General features: G+C 40.0%; 1 protein-coding gene across 2 annotated transcripts in view; it reads left to right on the top strand.

The window, feature by feature from the left end:
- Positions 1-17960, top strand: part of LOC117336317 (ankyrin repeat and SAM domain-containing protein 1A-like) — a 227448-nt gene that overhangs the window by 55121 nt on the left and 154367 nt on the right. The gene's annotated exons all lie outside the window — the stretch shown is intronic.

Here is a 17960-nt window from a genome sequence, read left to right as displayed (position 1 = left end):
GTTTCTGTAACTAGGAATGTTGGTTATTTCTGTAACTAGGAATGTTGGTTATTTCTGTAACTGGGAATGTTGGTTATAGTAACATTTCTGTAACTGGGAATGTTGGTTATAGTAACATTTCTGTAACTGGGAATGTTGGTTAGTAACGTTTCTGTAACTGGGAATGTTGGTTAGTAACGTTTCTGTAACTGGGAATGTTGGCTTGTGATGTTTCTGTAACTAGGAATGTTGGTTATTTCTGTAACTAGGAATGTTGGTTATTTCTGTAACTGGGAATGTTGGTTATAGTAACATTTCTGTAACTGGGAATGTTGGTTATAGTAACATTTCTGTAACTGGGAATGTTGGTTAGTAACGTTTCTGTAACTGGGAATGTTGGTTAGTAACGTTTCTGTAACTGGGAATGTTGGCTTGTGATGTTTCTGTAACTGGGAATGTTGGTTTAAGTAACATTTCTGTAACTGGGAATGTTGGCTTGTTATGTTCCTATGGAGAAATGTTTATATTAAATTGGCTCAATATCACCACCGAGTAGCAACATTACAGTGATGCTGTTTGCGGTATTCCTTTATTGTGTTGTATGTATACAGAAAATATCAAAGGGACCAGAGTATACAATCATAAGTAAACAGAGATTATGATCATGACAAAGTTTATTAATTTACAAAAACCGTGTCACTCCTACTTCTGAGACCATAGACTGCGTAGGTTGAGTAGGTTGGGTACGCTGGGTAGGTTTGGTAGGTTGGGTAGGTTCGGTTGGGTAGGTTTTGTAGGTTTTGTAGGTTTGGTAGGTTGGGTAGGTTGGGTAGGTTTGGTAGGTTTGTTAGGTTTGGAAGGTTCGGTTCGGTAGGTTGGGTAGGCTGGGTAGGTTTTGTAGGTTTGTTGGGTTTGGAAGGCTCGGTTCGGTAGGTTGGGTAGGCTGGGTAGGTTTTGTAGGTTTGGTAGGTTAGGTACGCTGGGTAGGTTTGGTAGGTAGGATAGGTTGGGTAGGTTGGGTAGGTTTGGAAGGTTCGGTTGGGTAGGTTGGGTAGGTTTGGTAGGTTGGGTAGGTTGGGTAGGTTTGGTAGGTTTGGAAGGTTCGGTTCGGTAGGTTGGGTAGGCTGGGTAGGTTTTGTAGGTTTGGTAGGTTTTGTAGGTTTGGTAGGTTTTGTAGGTTTTGTAGGTTTGGTAGGTTGGGTAGGTTGGGTAATGTTTGGTAGGTTGGGTAGGTTGGGTAGGTTTTGTAGGTTTTGTAGGTTTGGTAGGTTGGGTAGGTTGGGTAGGTTTTGTAGGTTGGTAGGTTGGGTAGGTTTTGTAGGTTTTGTAGGTTTGGTAGGTTGGGTAGGTTTTGTAGGTTTGGTAGGTTGGGTAGGTTGGGTAGGTTTTGTAGGTTTGTTAGGTTTGGAAGGTTCGGTTCGGTAGGTTGGGTAGGCTGGGTAGGTTTTGTAGGTTTGTTGGGTTTGGAAGGCTCGGTTCGGTAGGTTGGGTAGGCTGGGTAGGTTTTGTAGGTTTGGTAGGTTAGGTACGCTGGGTAGGTTTGGTAGGTAGGATAGGTTGGGTAGGTTGGGTAGGTTTGGAAGGTTCGGTTGGGTAGGTTGGGTAGGTTTGGTAGGTTGGGTAGGTTGGGTAGGTTTGGTAGGTTTGGAAGGTTCGGTTCGGTAGGTTGGGTAGGCTGGGTAGGTTTTGTAGGTTTGGTAGGTTTTGTAGGTTTGGTAGGTTTTGTAGGTTTTGTAGGTTTGGTAGGTTGGGTAGGTTGGGTAGGTTTGGTAGGTTGGGTAGGTTGGGTAGGTTTTGTAGGTTTTGTAGGTTTGGTAGGTTGGGTAGGTTGGGTAGGTTTTGTAGGTTTGGTAGGTTGGGTAGGTTTTGTAGGTTTTGTAGGTTTGGTAGGTTGGGTAGGTTTTGTAGGTTTGGTAGGTTGGGTAGGTTGGGTAGGTTTTGTAGGTTTTGTAGGTTGGGTAGGTTGGGTAGGTTGGGTAGGTTTGTTAGGTTTGGAAGGTTCGGTTGGGTAGGTTTGGTAGGTTTGGTAGGTTTGGAAGGTTCGGTTCGGTAGGTTGGGTAGGCTGGGTAGGTTTTGTAGGTTTGTTAGGTTTGGAAGGCTCGGTTCGGTAGGTTGGGTAGGCTGGGTAGGTTTTGTAGGTTTGGTAGGTTAGGTACGCTGGGTAGGTTTGGTAGGTAGGGTAGGTTGGGTAGGTTGGGTAGGTTTGGTAGGTTGGGTAGGTTTGGTAGGTTTGGTAGGTTGGGTAGGTTTGGAAGGCTCGGTTCGGTAGGTTGGGTAGGTTTGGTAGGTTGGGTAGGTTGGGTAGGTTTGGTAGGTTTGTTAGGTTTGGAAGGTTCGGTTCGGTAGGTTCGGTAGGTTGGGTAGGTTGGGTAGGTTGGGTAGGTAGGGTAGGTTGGGTAGGTTTGGTAGGTTTGTTAGGTTTGGTAGGTTTGGAAGGTTCGGTTCGGTAGGTTGGGTAGGTTTGGTAGGTTTGTTAGGTTTGGAAGGTTCGGTTCGGTAGGTTGTGTAGGCTGGGTAGGTTTTGTAGGTTTGGTAGGTTAGGTACGCTGGGTAGGTTTGGTAGGTAGGGTAGGTTGGGTAGGTTTGGTAGGTTTGTTAGGTTTGGTAGGTTTGGAAGGTTCGGTTCGGTAGGTTGGGTAGGTTTGGTAGGTTTGGTAGGTTTGGAAGGTTCGGTTCGGTAGGTTGGGTAGGTTGGGTAGGTTGGGTAGGTTTGGTAGGTTTGGAAGGTGCGGTTCGGTAGGTTGGGTAGGCTGGGTAGGTTCGTGTTAGAAGTACAGCCACAGAAAAGCTGGTGGTGGTGAACAATGTTTGTAAAAGTTTGTGGAATAATAAAAACTTTAATACATACTTTTGAGATTTCAGAAAATGAGATTGATGTTATTCTTTATATACAGCCTACCGGTATACTTACCATCACAAATTATTTAGTGTATTTTCTGCAAAACCATAACTTATCATTACCCAGTAACTTTTCTCAGCACCTTTCCCAAAATGAAACCGAGCTACAAAAAATTAACATGGACAACAAGTGATATGGCACATTATTGTAGAATAAGTCTGAAAACATGGCTGTATCACTGTAGTAAGATCTACCAGTCTGAAAATGTGGCTGTATTACTGTAGTAAGATCTGCGTGTCTGAAAACGTGGCTGTGTCACTGTCATAAGATTTACCAGTCTGAAAACGTGGCTGTATCACTGTAGTAAGATTTACCAGTCTGAAAACGTGGCTGTGTCACTGTTTGTTGTGTGATTTACCAGTCTGAAAACGTGGCTGTGTCACTGTTGTAAGATTTACCAGTCTGAAAATGTGGCTGTATCACTGTAGTAAGATTTACCAGTCTGAAAACGTGGCTGTATCACTGTAGTAAGATTTACCAGTCTGAAAATGTGGCTGTGTCACTGTAGTAAGATCTGCGTGTCTGAAAACGTGGCTGTGTCACTGTCGTAAGATTTACCAGTCTCGAAACATGGCTGTATCACTGTAGTAAGATTTACCAGTCTGAAAATGTGGCTGTGTCACTGTAGTAAGATTTACCAGTCTGAAAACGTGGCTGTGTCACTGTAGTAAGATCTGCGTGTCTGAAAATGTGGCTGTATCACTGTAGTAAGATTTACCAGTCTGAAAATGTGGCTGTATCACTGTCATAAGATTTACCAGTCTGAAAACGTGGCTGTGTCACTGTCATAAGATTTACCAGTCTGAAAACGTGGCTGTAACACTGTAGTAAGATTTACCAGTCTGAAAACGTGGCTGTGTCACTGTTGTAAGATTTACCAGTCTGAAAATGTGGCTGTATCACTGTAGTAAGATTTACCAGTCTGAAAACGTGGCTGTGTCACTGTTTGTAGTGTGATTTACCAGTCAACATGGCTGCTTCAATATCGGGGTGACATACCACACGTAGTAACAGGATGAAAACCACACTACCATGTAAAGGTTGTTGACACTGATGTATTTTTTGAATTGTTGTTTTTTCTACGATTAATAACAGCTGATTTTGACTTTGCCTATGGAAGCTGCTCTTGGTACTGGGACGTCCTCCGCTGTGTGTAAGTCACATGACCTGTTTTCACTTCGTTGTTGTGTCACCAATGTGAACATTTGATGTGTGTGAAGCACTTTTTTTCACATTGTTGTAAGTAGCATGTTAAAACTGTTTTTAAGATATTTGAAAACATCGGTATTTCCTTGTTATATTGTTTTGATAATGGAATGTTGAATGTCGGCCGTTGCTGTGCTCATTATAAAAGTTTGTCGTTTCAATGTTTTCTGTTTTGCATGCTGTATTAAATCAGTTGCATCGTTTTAATTGATTAAGGTTATATTTAGAACGATACTCTGATACCATCAAGGAATTAAAGCAGTTCTGAAAGTGGCTGTCAATATGCAGAGCTGGTGTTGTATCTTTACACATGTTAACTTGATAGAGAGTCATGCCACACACAAACATTTACACATGTTAACTTGATAGAGAGTCATGCCACACACAAACATTTACACATGTTAACTTGATAGAGAGTCATGACACACACAAACATTTACACATGTTAACTTGATAGAGAGTCATGACACACAAACATTTACACATGTTAACTTGATAGAGAGTCATGACACACACAAACATTTACACATGTTAACTTGATAGAGAGTCATGACACACAAACATTTACACATGTTAACTTGATAGAGAGTCATGTCACACACAAACATTTACACATGTTAACTTGATAGAGAGTCATGTCACACACAAACATTTACACATGTTAACTTGATAGAGAGTCATGACACACAAACATTTACACGTTAACTTGATAGAGTCATGACACACAAACATTAACACATGTTAACTTGATAGAGAGTCATGACACACAAACATTTACACATGTTAACTTGATAGAGAGTCATGTCACACACAAACATTAACACATGTTAACTTGATAGAGAGTCATACCACACAAACATTAACACATGTTAACTTGATAGAGAGTCATGTCACACACAAACATTTACACATGTTAACTTGATAGAGAGTCATACCACACAAACATTTACACATGTTAACTTGATAGAGAGTCATGACACACAAACATTTACACATGTTAACTTGATAGAGAGTCATACCACACAAACATTTACACATGTTAACTTGATAGAGAGTCATACCACACAAACATTTACACATGTTAACTTGATAGAGTCATGACACACACAAACATTAACACATGTTAACTTGATAGAGAGTCATGACACACAAACATTTACACATGTTAACTTGATAGAGAGTCATGACACACAAACATTTACACATGTTAACTTGACACACATGTTAACTTGATAGAGAGTCATGTCACACAAACATTTACACATGTTAACTTGATAGAGTCATGTCACACAAACATTTACACATGTTAACTTGATAGAGAGTCATGACACACAAACATTTACACATGTTAACTTGATAGAGTCATGTCACACACAAACATTAACACATGTTAACTTGATAGAGAGTCATGTCACACAAACATTTACACGTTAACTTGATAGAGAGTCATGTCACACATAAACATTTACACATGTTAACTTGATAGGGAGCCATGTCACACACAAACATTTACACATGTTAACTTGATAGAGAGTCATGACACACAAACATTTACACATGTTAACTTGATAGAGAGTCATGTCACACAAACATTAACACATGTTAACTTGATAGAGAGTCATGTCACACACAAACATTTACACATGTTAACTTGATAGAGAGTCATGCCACACAAACATTTACACATGTTAACTTGATAGAGAGTCATGTCACACACAAACATTAACACATGTTAACTTGATAGAGTCATGACACACAAACATTAACACATGTTAACTTGATAGAGTCATGTCACACACAAACATTAACACATGTTAACTTGATAGAGAGTCATGACACACAAACATTTACACATGTTAACTTGATAGAGAGTCATGCCACACACAAACATTAACACATGTTAACTTGATAGAGAGTCATGTCACACACAAACATTTACACATGTTAACTTGATAGAGAGTCATGTCACACAAACATTTACACATGTTAACTTGATAGAGAGTCATGTCACACAAACATTTACACGTTAACTTGATAGAGAGTCATGTCACACAAACATTTACACATGTTAACTTGATAGAGAGTCATGTCACACAAACATTTACACGTTAACTTGATAGAGAGTCATGTCACACAAACATTTACACGTTAACTTGATAGAGAGTCATGTCACACAAACATTTACACGTTAACTTGATAGAGAGTCATGTCACACATAAACATTTACACATGTTAACTTGATAGGGAGCCATGTCACACACAAACATTAACACATGTTAACTTGATAGAGAGTCATGACACACAAACATTTACACATGTTAACTTGATAGAGAGTCATGTCACACAAACATTAACACATGTTAACTTGATAGAGAATGAGATTGATGACTACACTACTGATGTAAGGGAGAATATAACTCCTTCACAGAGGCAGCTACCAGATCATTTGCTGGTAAATAGGAACAACCAGTCTGAACTGTGTTTTTATTAGCTCACCTGGACCGAAGGTCCGGTGAGCTTTTGTCATGGCGCGGCGTCCATCCGTCCGTTGTCCGCCGTCCGTCGTCGGTCAACATTTGCTTCAAATCGCTACTAGTCAAAATGTTCTTGTTGGATTTTTACCAAATTTGGTCAGAAACATCCTTGGAGGAAGGGGAACAGATTTTGCATAAATGGTAACTCAGACCCCAAGGGGCCTGAGGGGCGGGGCCCAATAGGGGAAATAGAGGTAATTCCTTTAAATTGCTACTAGTCCTAAAGTTATCAATGGATTTGAACCCAATTTGGTCAGAAACATCTATGTGGGAAAGGGAACAGATTTTGCATAAATGGTGACTCTGAACCCCAAGGGGCCTGAGGGACGGGGCCCAATAGGGGAAATAGAGGTAATGCCTTTAAATCGCTGCTTGTCATAAAGTTATGAATGGGTTTGAACTTAATTTAGTCAGGAACATCCTTGGGGGAAGGGGAACAGATTTTGCATAAAAGGCGACTCTGACCTGAGGGGCCAAATGGGCGGGGCCCAATAGGGGAAATAGAGGTTATTACTTTAAATTGCTACTAGTCATTAAGTTATGAATGGATTTGAACCCAATTTGGTCAGAAACATTCTTGCGGCCTGTTTCGCATTTAATGATGACTTTGGCCAAAGTTGTGGGGCCCCATAGGGGAAATAAATGTAATTCCTTTAAATCGCTTCTAGTCATAGAGTTATGAATGCATGTTGTAAACATAGAGAGTCTGGACTTCGTTATTTCTTCAAAGCAGTTGGGATCCCCACACTTTAAGCATATAAAGCATTGTTTGAGGTTGAGAAATAAAACGAATTGAACATGAATACTATTTTGACATTTGGTCAAATCCAACCAGGTGAGCGATACAGGCCCCATGGGCCTCTTGTTATCACATCTCATACATGGACTGATGGAATGTAGCATTATACAAACACTAGCCAGAGGTTTTCCTGTTTAAAACGGTGTGTATTATTGGTGTGTATTATCGGGGATAGTAGTCTTCAGGCTGGTCTGTATTAACAAGGGCTCTTTACTTAAGGAACAATGGGCAGGATATGAGGGGGAAATATTAAGTAGACTCAAATTAAAAGTGATAGGCTTATTGTTGTATGTACGAGCATGTTTTCTGTTGTGATATTTGCATGTAGACATTTTGTACAGCAAATCAGTAGTTTTGCATCTAAGAATTAATTAATGGTGGATTCATAGAAGAGAAGAATCATGACATCTGACATTTTCAATGATATGGATCGACTGGACAGGTTAGAGCATGAACTGGAGGGTAAGACAATAGAATATGTTAGAGTATAGGTACATTGTTATAAAGGTAATATACATTGTTATATAGGTCAGGTACAATGTTATATGTCAGAGGTCAGGTACAATGTTATATGTCAGAGGTCATATACAATGTTATATGGGTCAGGTACAATGTTATATAGGTCAGGTACAATGTTATATAGGTCAGGTACAATGTTATATGTCAGAGGTCAGGTACAATGTTATATGTCAGAGGTCAGGTACAATGTTATATGTCAGGTCAGGTACAATGTTATATAGGTCAGGTACAATGTTATATAGGTCAGGTACAATGTTATATAGGTCAGGTACACTGTTATATGTCAGAGGTCATGTACAATGTTATAACGGTCAAGTACAATGTTATATAGGTCAGGTACAATGTTTTATGTCAGAGGTCAGGTACAATGTTATATGTCAGAGGTCATGTACAATGTAATATACATTGTTATATAGGTCAGGTACAATGTTATATGTCAGAGGTCAGGTACAATGTTATATGTCAGAGGTCATGTACAATGTTATATGGGTCAGGTACAATGTTATATAGGTCAGGTACAATGTTATATAGGTCAGGTACAATGTTATATGTCAGAGGTCAGGTACAATGTTATATGTCAGAGGTCAGGTACAATGTTATATGTCAGGTCAGGTACAATGTTATATAGGTCAGGTACAATGTTATATAGGTCAGGTACAATGTTATATAGGTCAGGTACACTGTTATATGTCAGAGGTCATGTACAATGTTATAACGGTCAAGTACAATGTTATATAGGTCAGGTACAATGTTTTATGTCAGAGGTCAGGTACAATGTTATATGTCAGAGGTCATGTACAATGTTATATAGGTCAGGTACAATGTTATATGTCAGAGGTCATGTACAATGTTATATAGGTCAGGTACAATGTTATATAGGTCAGGTACAATGTTATATAGGTCAGGTACAATGTTATATGTCAGAGGTCAGGTACAATGTTATATGTCAGAGGTCAGGTACAATGTTATATAGGTCAGGTACAATGTTATATGTCAGAGGTCAGGTACAATGTTATATAGGTCAGGTACAATGTTATATGTCAGAGGTCAGGTACAATGTTATATGTCAGAGGTCAGGTACAATGTTATATGTCAGGTCAGGTACAATGTTATATAGGTCAGGTACAATGTTATATGTCAGAGGTCAGGTACAATGTTATATGTCAGAGGTCAGGTACAATGTTATATAGGTCAGGTACAATGTTATATGTCAGAGGTCATGTACAATGTTATATAGGTCAGGTACAATGTTATATAGGTCAGGTACACTGTTATATAGGTCATGTACAATGTTATATAGGTCAGGTACAATGTTATATATCAGAGGTCAGGTACAATGTTAGATGTCTATTTGCATTTTGTTTGATTGTTTCCTGGGTTTAGACCCATGAACAGCCAGGGTCATTTTGAGGCAGGGTCTCCTTGTAGTTGGTGATTACCTCACAGAACAACATATGGGAGACCTGTCATACGCCACCTAGACCAGACCAGACCAGACCAGACGTAATTATATTGTTAGAATTGTCATTCTTACAACAGTCATCTCTCAGTAAAGTAAGCTGATGCCTTTCTTATTGATTTCTTACTGGTCATTTGCAGTGGTCACTATATAGTTGAACGATGGTCAGTATCATCTGATGAGAAAGTTTATGACCAAAGATCTCCTAGCTCATACTAGAAATCAATAGCTATGGTATGGCTATCCTGTCCAAGGGCTCACCGTTTCATACTCAACCTTGTTGGATTAAGATGTTTTTAATTTCCCTTCAATGCTACCGATCTACATGGAGTACTGAGTTATTTCTCTTTACCTACAGAACTTAACAGATTATTTAGCACTAGTCATCAAAATATTGCCCTTGGTTGTCAATTGTCTCTATCAACTGATCAGAAATATAAAATGTCCCCAAAAGTTGTCCTACAAAAAACAGGACATAGCTGACAAGTGACCTGCTAACTTTTGAAAAGTACTGGAGGCATATTTCTCAAACTTAAAATTTAAGTTCCCCTTGGTCCCATTCAATTTTGATTTTGAACTGGAAAACAAAATGGTGACAGGCAGCCATCTTGGATTTATCACTGTATCTTTTCATTAATGAACATTTTGATTTGGCAATTTGATGCAAAGTTGGTTGGAATTATGCAAGAAATCAAAGATAACGGTCAATGCGTTATAGGTCAAGGTCATTTGGGTCCAAATGTCAAGAATTTCCCTCTGTGACCTTGAATATGGGCCAAAGCCTTATTAGGTCACAGGTGACCTATTCTAATCGCCTTTTGTCTGTCGTCTTGTGTCCGTAAACAATTTACATTTTCGACTTCTTCTCCAAAACCGCTGAAACAAATTCAGTGAAATATGGCAGGAAGCTTCTATGGCTAAGAGTCACCCAAAAGTGAGAATTATATGGTCCCCATCCCCCAGGGGCCTGAGGGCCAAAAGTGTCAACATGTATACACACACTTGCATATACAGATGTACCGTAGACTACACATGACAGCTGTCCTTGTCAGACCTGAACACTCGACTATATACAACACATGGCCTGATGTACAGTCAATAACCAATAGTAATCCTCGAGAAACGTTATGTAAGTTTCTGTGACTCCCTCATGTAGAATCAGTTCAGCTCATGTCAAAGGAATCGACAAGTTCTGATTTACATATAAATAGAATACTGATATCATAGATGTTGATTAAACAAACTGACCTAATATATAAAACTGACGAGCTGGAGGTAAACTGACCAGATATATAAAACTTGACCAGCTGGAGGTAAACTGACCAGATATATAGAACTTGACCAGCTGGATGTTAACTGATGAGGATGTGAAACCCATGTGGTCAGGTTCTTATTTCCTTACACTGCCCCTCTCATCTCTTATTTCCTTACACTGTCCCTCTCATCTCTTATTTCCTTACACTGCCCCTCTCATTTCTTATTTCCTTACACTGCCCCTCTCATCTCTTATTTCCTTACACTGCCCCTCTCATTTCTTATTTCCTTACACTGCCCCTCTCATCTCTTATTTCCTTACACTGCCCCTCTCATCTCTTATTTCCTTACACTGCCTCTCTCATTTCTTATTTCCTTACACTGTCCCTCTCATCTCTTATTTCCTTACACTGCCTCTCTCATTTCTTATTTCCTTACACTGCCCCTCTCATTTCTTATTTCCTTACACTGTCCCACTCATCTCTTATTTCCTTACACTGCCCCTCTCATTTCTTATTTCCTTACACTGCCCCTCTCATCTCTTATTTCCTTACACTGCCCCTCTCATTTCTTATTTCCTTACACTGCCCCTCTCATCTCTTATTTCCTTACACTGCCCCTCTCATTTCTTATTTCCTTACTCTGCCCCTCTCATTTCTTATTTCCTTACACTGCCACTCTCATCTCTTATTTCCTTACACTGCCCCTTTCATCTCTTATTTCCTTACACTGCCCCTCTCATTTCTTATTTCCTTACACTGCCCCTCTCATCTCTTATTTCCTTACACTGCCCCTCTCATTTCTTATTTCCTTACACTGCCCCTCTCATTTCTTATTTCCTTACACTGCCACTCTCATCTCTTATTTCCTTACACTGCCACTCTCATCTTTTCCAAATTATAATTGTTAGCTCTCTCTAGCAGCTTCATTTCTTAGAGGATTGTGATCAAACTTCACACAATAACAAACAACCATAATATCTTGGATAAGTGAAGTTTCAGGGTTGCTGGGTGAAGGTCAAGGTCACCATCCTTGTGAGGGCTCTAGTGGGGATAGAGTAGGGGATAAGTATTCCTTTAGTTATGCTCAGTATGCTTGTTTGACTTTTGAGTGATCTCTGTTGGTGAAATTTGAGTACATGTAATTTACTTCGGAGAATACCTAAACCAAAGAAAACTGAACCAATAACTCAGGTATGCTACTATTTACTGGTCTACTGGTCCGGTCAGTTCCAACAAAATTAAATAAATATTGATGAACTTTTTTGAATTATACTGAATTATGTTTCAGAAAATAAGTGTATGTTTGAACTATCCGAATTGATATCATCTCCTTTTCAAAAGACTTTCACTGTGTATGTTTTTTGAGCTGTAATTAATGATATTACGTTTACACACAAATACCTTATGACTTGATTATGATCATTGAAATCTGTTAAGGGAGGTAATAGCCTGAACACAAATCACCAGTATGATAATACAAGGCAATGTATTCATATACTTAATTGAAAATTGTTAAATTTCTCCACATACACATTTGTGTGAGTGGCCTAGCTAGAGCTGTGGCTTCTCATAGGATCAACCCTATACCCTACAACTCAATCAAATTGGAGTATAAACTTGTTAAATATTTACTGAACGAAAACATGATAGATTAGTTTTGTATACCTGGTAACTACCTGGCTTTTATCAAGGAAAAGAAGATCATTACCTTTTCTATTAGAATTTGTTAACCAATTATACCACAAAATGGAGTATCTTGATTCAGAAAAAATATAATTTCATGGATGTGTGTGGTTGAATGACATGTCATATATATATACAGATTTAGTTTTGTGTACCTACAAGTAGATCTTGTGAGAATCTGTGTCATCTGAGTGCTTAGTTGAAGGTCAAGGGTCATATGTTATACCAGATTACCTCATAATAGAAAGTTCAGAAGTGTTTTAAGTGGAAAGTTAATAGAATTGTTAAGGTTAACACCCTTCTAGGAGGATGGTGAGGACTCATCGTTAATGTTAACACCCTTCTAGGAGGATGGTGATGACTGTTAATGTTAACACCCTTCTAGGAGGATGGTGATGACTGTTAATGTTAACACCCTTCTAGGAGGATGGTGATGACTGTTAATGTTAACAACCTTCTAGGAGGATGGTGAGGATTCATCGTTAATGTTAACACCCTTCTAGGAGGATGGTGATGACTCATCGTTAATGTTAACACCCTTCTAGGAGGATGGTGACGACTCATCGTTAATGTTAACACCCTTCTAGGAGGACGGTGATGACTCATCGTTAATGTTAACACCCTTCTAGGAGGATGGTGATGACTCATCGTTAATGTTAACAACCTTCTAGGAGGATGGTGATGACTCATCGTTAATGTTAACACCCTTCTAGGAGGATGGTGATGACTCATCGTTAATGTTAACACCCTTCTAGGAGGATGGTGATGACTCATCGTTAATGTTAACACCCTTCTAGGAGGATGGTGATGACTGTTAATGTTAACACCCTACTAGGAGGATGGTGATGACTGTTAATGTTAACACCCTTCTAGGAGGATGGTGATGACTGTTAATGTTAACACCCTTCTAGGAGGATGGTGATGACTGTTAATGTTAACACCCTTCTAGGAGGATGGTGATGACTCATCGTTAATGTTAACAACCAACTAGGAGGATGGTGATGACTCATCGTTAATGTTAACACCCTACTAGGAGGATGGTGATGACTCATCGTTAATGTTAACACCCTTCTAGGAGGATGGTGATGACTGTTAATGTTAACACCCTTCTAGGAGGATGGTGATGACTGTTAATGTTAACACCCATCTAGGAGGATGGTGATGACTCATCGTTAATGTTAACAACCTTCTAGGAGGATGGTGATGACTGTTAATGTTAACACCCTACTAGGAGGATGGTGATGACTGTTAATGTTAACACCCTTCTAGGAGGATGGTGAGGACTGTTAATGTTAACACCCATCTAGGAGGATGGTGATGACTCATCGTTAATGTTAACAACCTTCTAGGAGGATGGTGATGACTCATCGTTAATGTTAACACCCTACTAAGAGGATGGTGATGACTCATCGTTAATGTTAACACCCTTCTAGGAGGATGGTGATGACTCATCGTTAATGTTAACACCCTACTAGGAGGATGGTGATGACTCATCGTTAATGTTAACAACCTTCTAGGAGGATGGTGATGACTCATCGTTAATGTTAACAGCCTTCTAGGAGGATGGTGAGGACTGTTAATGTTAACACCCTACTAGGAGGATGGTGGTGACTCATCGTTAATGTTAACACCCTTCTAGGAGGATGGTGATGACTCATCGTTAATGTTAACACCCTTCTAGGAGGATGGTGATGACTGTTAATGTTAACACCCTTCTAGGAGGATGGTGATGACTGTTAATGTTAACACCCTTCTAGGAGGATGGTGATGACTCATCGTTAATGTTAACAACCTTCTAGGAGGATGGTGATGACTGTTAATGTTAACAACCTTCTAGGAGGATGGTGAGGACTCATCGTTAATGTTAACAACCTTCTAGGAGGACGGTGAGGACTGTTAATGTTAACACCCTTCTAGGAGGATGGTGATGACTCATCGTTAATGTTAACACCCTTCTAGGAGGACGGTGATGACTGTTAATGTTAACACCCTTCTAGGAGGATGGTGAGGACTCATCGTTAATGTTAACACCCTACTAGGAGGATGGTGATGACTCATCGTTAATGTTAACACCCTTCTAGGAGGATGGTGATGACTCATCGTTAATGTTAACACCCTTCTAGGAGGATGGTGATGACTCATCGTTAATGTTAACAACCTTCTAGGAGGATGGTGATGACTCATCGTTAAGGTTAACAACCTTCTAGGAGGATGGTGATGACTCATCGTTAATGTTAACAACCTTCTAGGAGGATGGTGATGACTCATCGTTAATGTTAACACCCTTCTAGGAGGATGGTGATGACTCATCGTTAATGTTAACACCCTTCTAGGAGGATGGTGAGGACTGTTAATGTTAACACCCTTCTAGGAGGATGGTGATGACTCATCGTTAATGTTAACGACCTTCTAGGAGGATGGTGATGACTCATCATTAATGTTAACACCCTTCTAGGAGGATGGTGATGACTGTTAATGTTAACACCCTTCTAGGAGGATGGTGATGACTCATCGTTAATGTTAACAACCTACTAGGAGGATGGTGATGACTCATCGTTAATGTTAACAACCTTCTAGGAGGATGGTGAGGACTCATCGTTAATGTTAACACCCTTCTAGGAGGATGGTGAGGACTCATCGTTAATGTTAACACCCTTCTAGGAGGATGGTGATGACTGTTAATGTTAACACCCTTCTAGGAGGATGGTGATGACTCATCGTTAATGTTAACACCCTTCTAGGAGGATGGTGATGACTCATCGTTAATGTTAACACCCTTCTAGGAGGATGGTGAGGACTGTTAATGTTAACACCCTTCTAGGAGGATGGTGATGACTGTTAATGTTAACACCCTACTAGGAGGATGGTGAGGACTGTTAATGTTAACACCCAACTAGGAGGATGGTGATGACTCATCGTTAATGTTAACACCCTTCTAGGAGGATGGTGATGACTCATCGTTAATGTTAACAACCTTCTAGGAGGATGGTGATGACTCATCGTTAATGTTAACACCCTTCTAGGAGGATGGTGATGACTGTTAATGTTAACAACCTTCTAGGAGGACGGTGAGGACTGTTAATGTTAACACCCTTCTAGGAGGATGGTGATGACTCATCGTTAATGTTAACACCCTTCTAGGAGGATGGTGATGACTGTTAATGTTAACAACCTACTAGGAGGATGGTGATGACTCATCGTTTATGTTAACACCCTACTAGGAGGATGGTGATGACTGTTAATGTTAACACCCTTCTAGGAGGATGTTGATGACTCATCGTTAATGTTAACACCCTACTAGGAGGATGGTGATGACTGTTAATGTTAACACCCTTCTAGGAGGATGGTGATGACTCATCGTTAATGTTAACAACCTTCTAGGAGGATGGTGATGACTCATCGTTAATGTTAACAACCTTCTAGGAGGATGGTGATGACTCATCGTTAATGTTAACAACCTTCTAGGAGGATGGTGATGAGGACTGTTAATGTTAACACCCTTCTAGGAGGATGGTGATGAGGACTGTTAATGTTAACAACCTTCTAGGAGGATGGTGAGGATTCATCGTTAATGTTAACACCCTTCTAGGAGGATGGTGAGGACTCATCGTTAATGTTAACAACCTTCTAGGAGGATGGTGATGACTCATCGTTAATGTTAACAACCTTCTAGGAGGATGGTGAGGATTCATCGTTAATGTTAACACCCTTCTAGGAGGATGGTGAGGACTCATCGTTAATGTTAACAACCTTCTAGGAGGATGGTGATGACTCATCGTTAAGGTTAACAACCTTCTAGGAGGACGGTGATGACTCATCGTTAAGGTTAACAACCTTCTAGGAGGATGGTGATGACTCATCGTTAATGTTAACACCCTTCTAGGAGGATGGTGATGACTCATCGTTAATGTTAACACCCTACTAGGAGGATGGTGATGACTGTTAATGTTAACACCCTTCTAGGAGGATGGTGATGACTCATCGTTAATGTTAACAACCTTCTAGGAGGATGGTGATGACTCATCGTTAATGTTAACACCCTTCTAGGAGGACGGTGATGACTCATCGTTAATGTTAACAACCTTCTAGGAGGATGGTGATGACTCATCGTTAATGTTAACACCCTTCTAGGAGGATGGTGATGACTCATCGTTAATGTTAACACCCATCTAGGAGGATGGTGATGACTCATCGTTAATGTTAACAACCTTCTAGGAGGACGGTGATGACTCATCGTTAATGTTAACACCCTTCTAGGAGGATGGTGATGACTCATCGTTAATGTTAACACCCTTCTAGGAGGATGGTGATGACTGTTAATGTTAACACCCTTCTAGGAGGATGGTGATGACTGTTAATGTTAACACCCAACTAGGAGGATGGTGATGACTCATCGTTAATGTTAACACCCTTCTAGGAGGATGGTGATGACTCATCGTTAATGTTAACAACCTTCTAGGAGGATGGTGATGACTCATCGTTAATGTTAACACCCTTCTAGGAGGATGGTGATGACTGTTAATGTTAACAACCTTCTAGGAGGACGGTGAGGACTGTTAATGTTAACACCCTTCTAGGAGGATGGTGATGACTGTTAATGTTAACACCCTTCTAGGAGGATGGTGATGACTCATCGTTAATGTTAACACCCTTCTAGGAGGATGGTGATGACTGTTAATGTTAACAACCTACTAGGAGGATGGTGATGACTCATCGTTAATGTTAACACCCTTCTAGGAGGATGGTGATGACTGTTAATGTTAACACCCTTCTAGGAGGATGGTGAGGACTGTTAATGTTAACAACCTTCTAGGAGGATGGTGATGACTCATCGTTAATGTTAACACCCTTCTAGGAGGATGGTGATGACTGTTAATGTTAACACCCTTCTAGGAGGATGGTGAGGACTCATCGTTAATGTTAACACCCTACTAGGAGGATGGTGATGACTGTTAATGTTAACAACCTTCTAGGAGGATGGTGATGACTCATCGTTAATGTTAACAACCTTCTAGGAGGATGGTGATGACTCATCGTTAATGTTAACAACCTTCTAGGAGGATGGTGATGACTCATCGTTAATGTTAACAACCTTCTAGGAGGATGGTGATGAGGACTGTTAATGTTAACACCCTTCTAGGAGGATGGTGATGAGGACTGTTAATGTTAACAACCTTCTAGGAGGATGGTGAGGATTCATCGTTAATGTTAACACCCTTCTAGGAGGATGGTGAGGACTCATCGTTAATGTTAACAACCTTCTAGGAGGATGGTGATGACTCATCGTTAATGTTAACAACCTTCTAGGAGGATGGTGAGGACTCATCGTTAATGTTAACACCCTTCTAGGAGGATGGTGAGGACTCATCGTTAATGTTAACAACCTTCTAGGAGGATGGTGATGACTCATCGTTAAGGTTAACAACCTTCTAGGAGGACGGTGATGACTCATCGTTAAGGTTAACAACCTTCTAGGAGGATGGTGATGACTCATCGTTAATGTTAACACCCTTCTAGGAGGATGGTGATGACTCATCGTTAATGTTAACACCCTACTAGGAGGATGGTGATGACTGTTAATGTTAACACCCTTCTAGGAGGATGGTGATGACTCATCGTTAATGT

Source organism: Pecten maximus, chromosome 10 (genome assembly GCF_902652985.1).
Source record: "Pecten maximus chromosome 10, xPecMax1.1, whole genome shotgun sequence".
In the NCBI taxonomy this organism is placed as follows: Eukaryota; Metazoa; Mollusca; class Bivalvia; order Pectinida; family Pectinidae; genus Pecten; species Pecten maximus.
The sequence above is the reverse complement of the archived record's forward strand: the minus strand, read 5'-3'. Positions and strand labels throughout refer to the sequence as shown.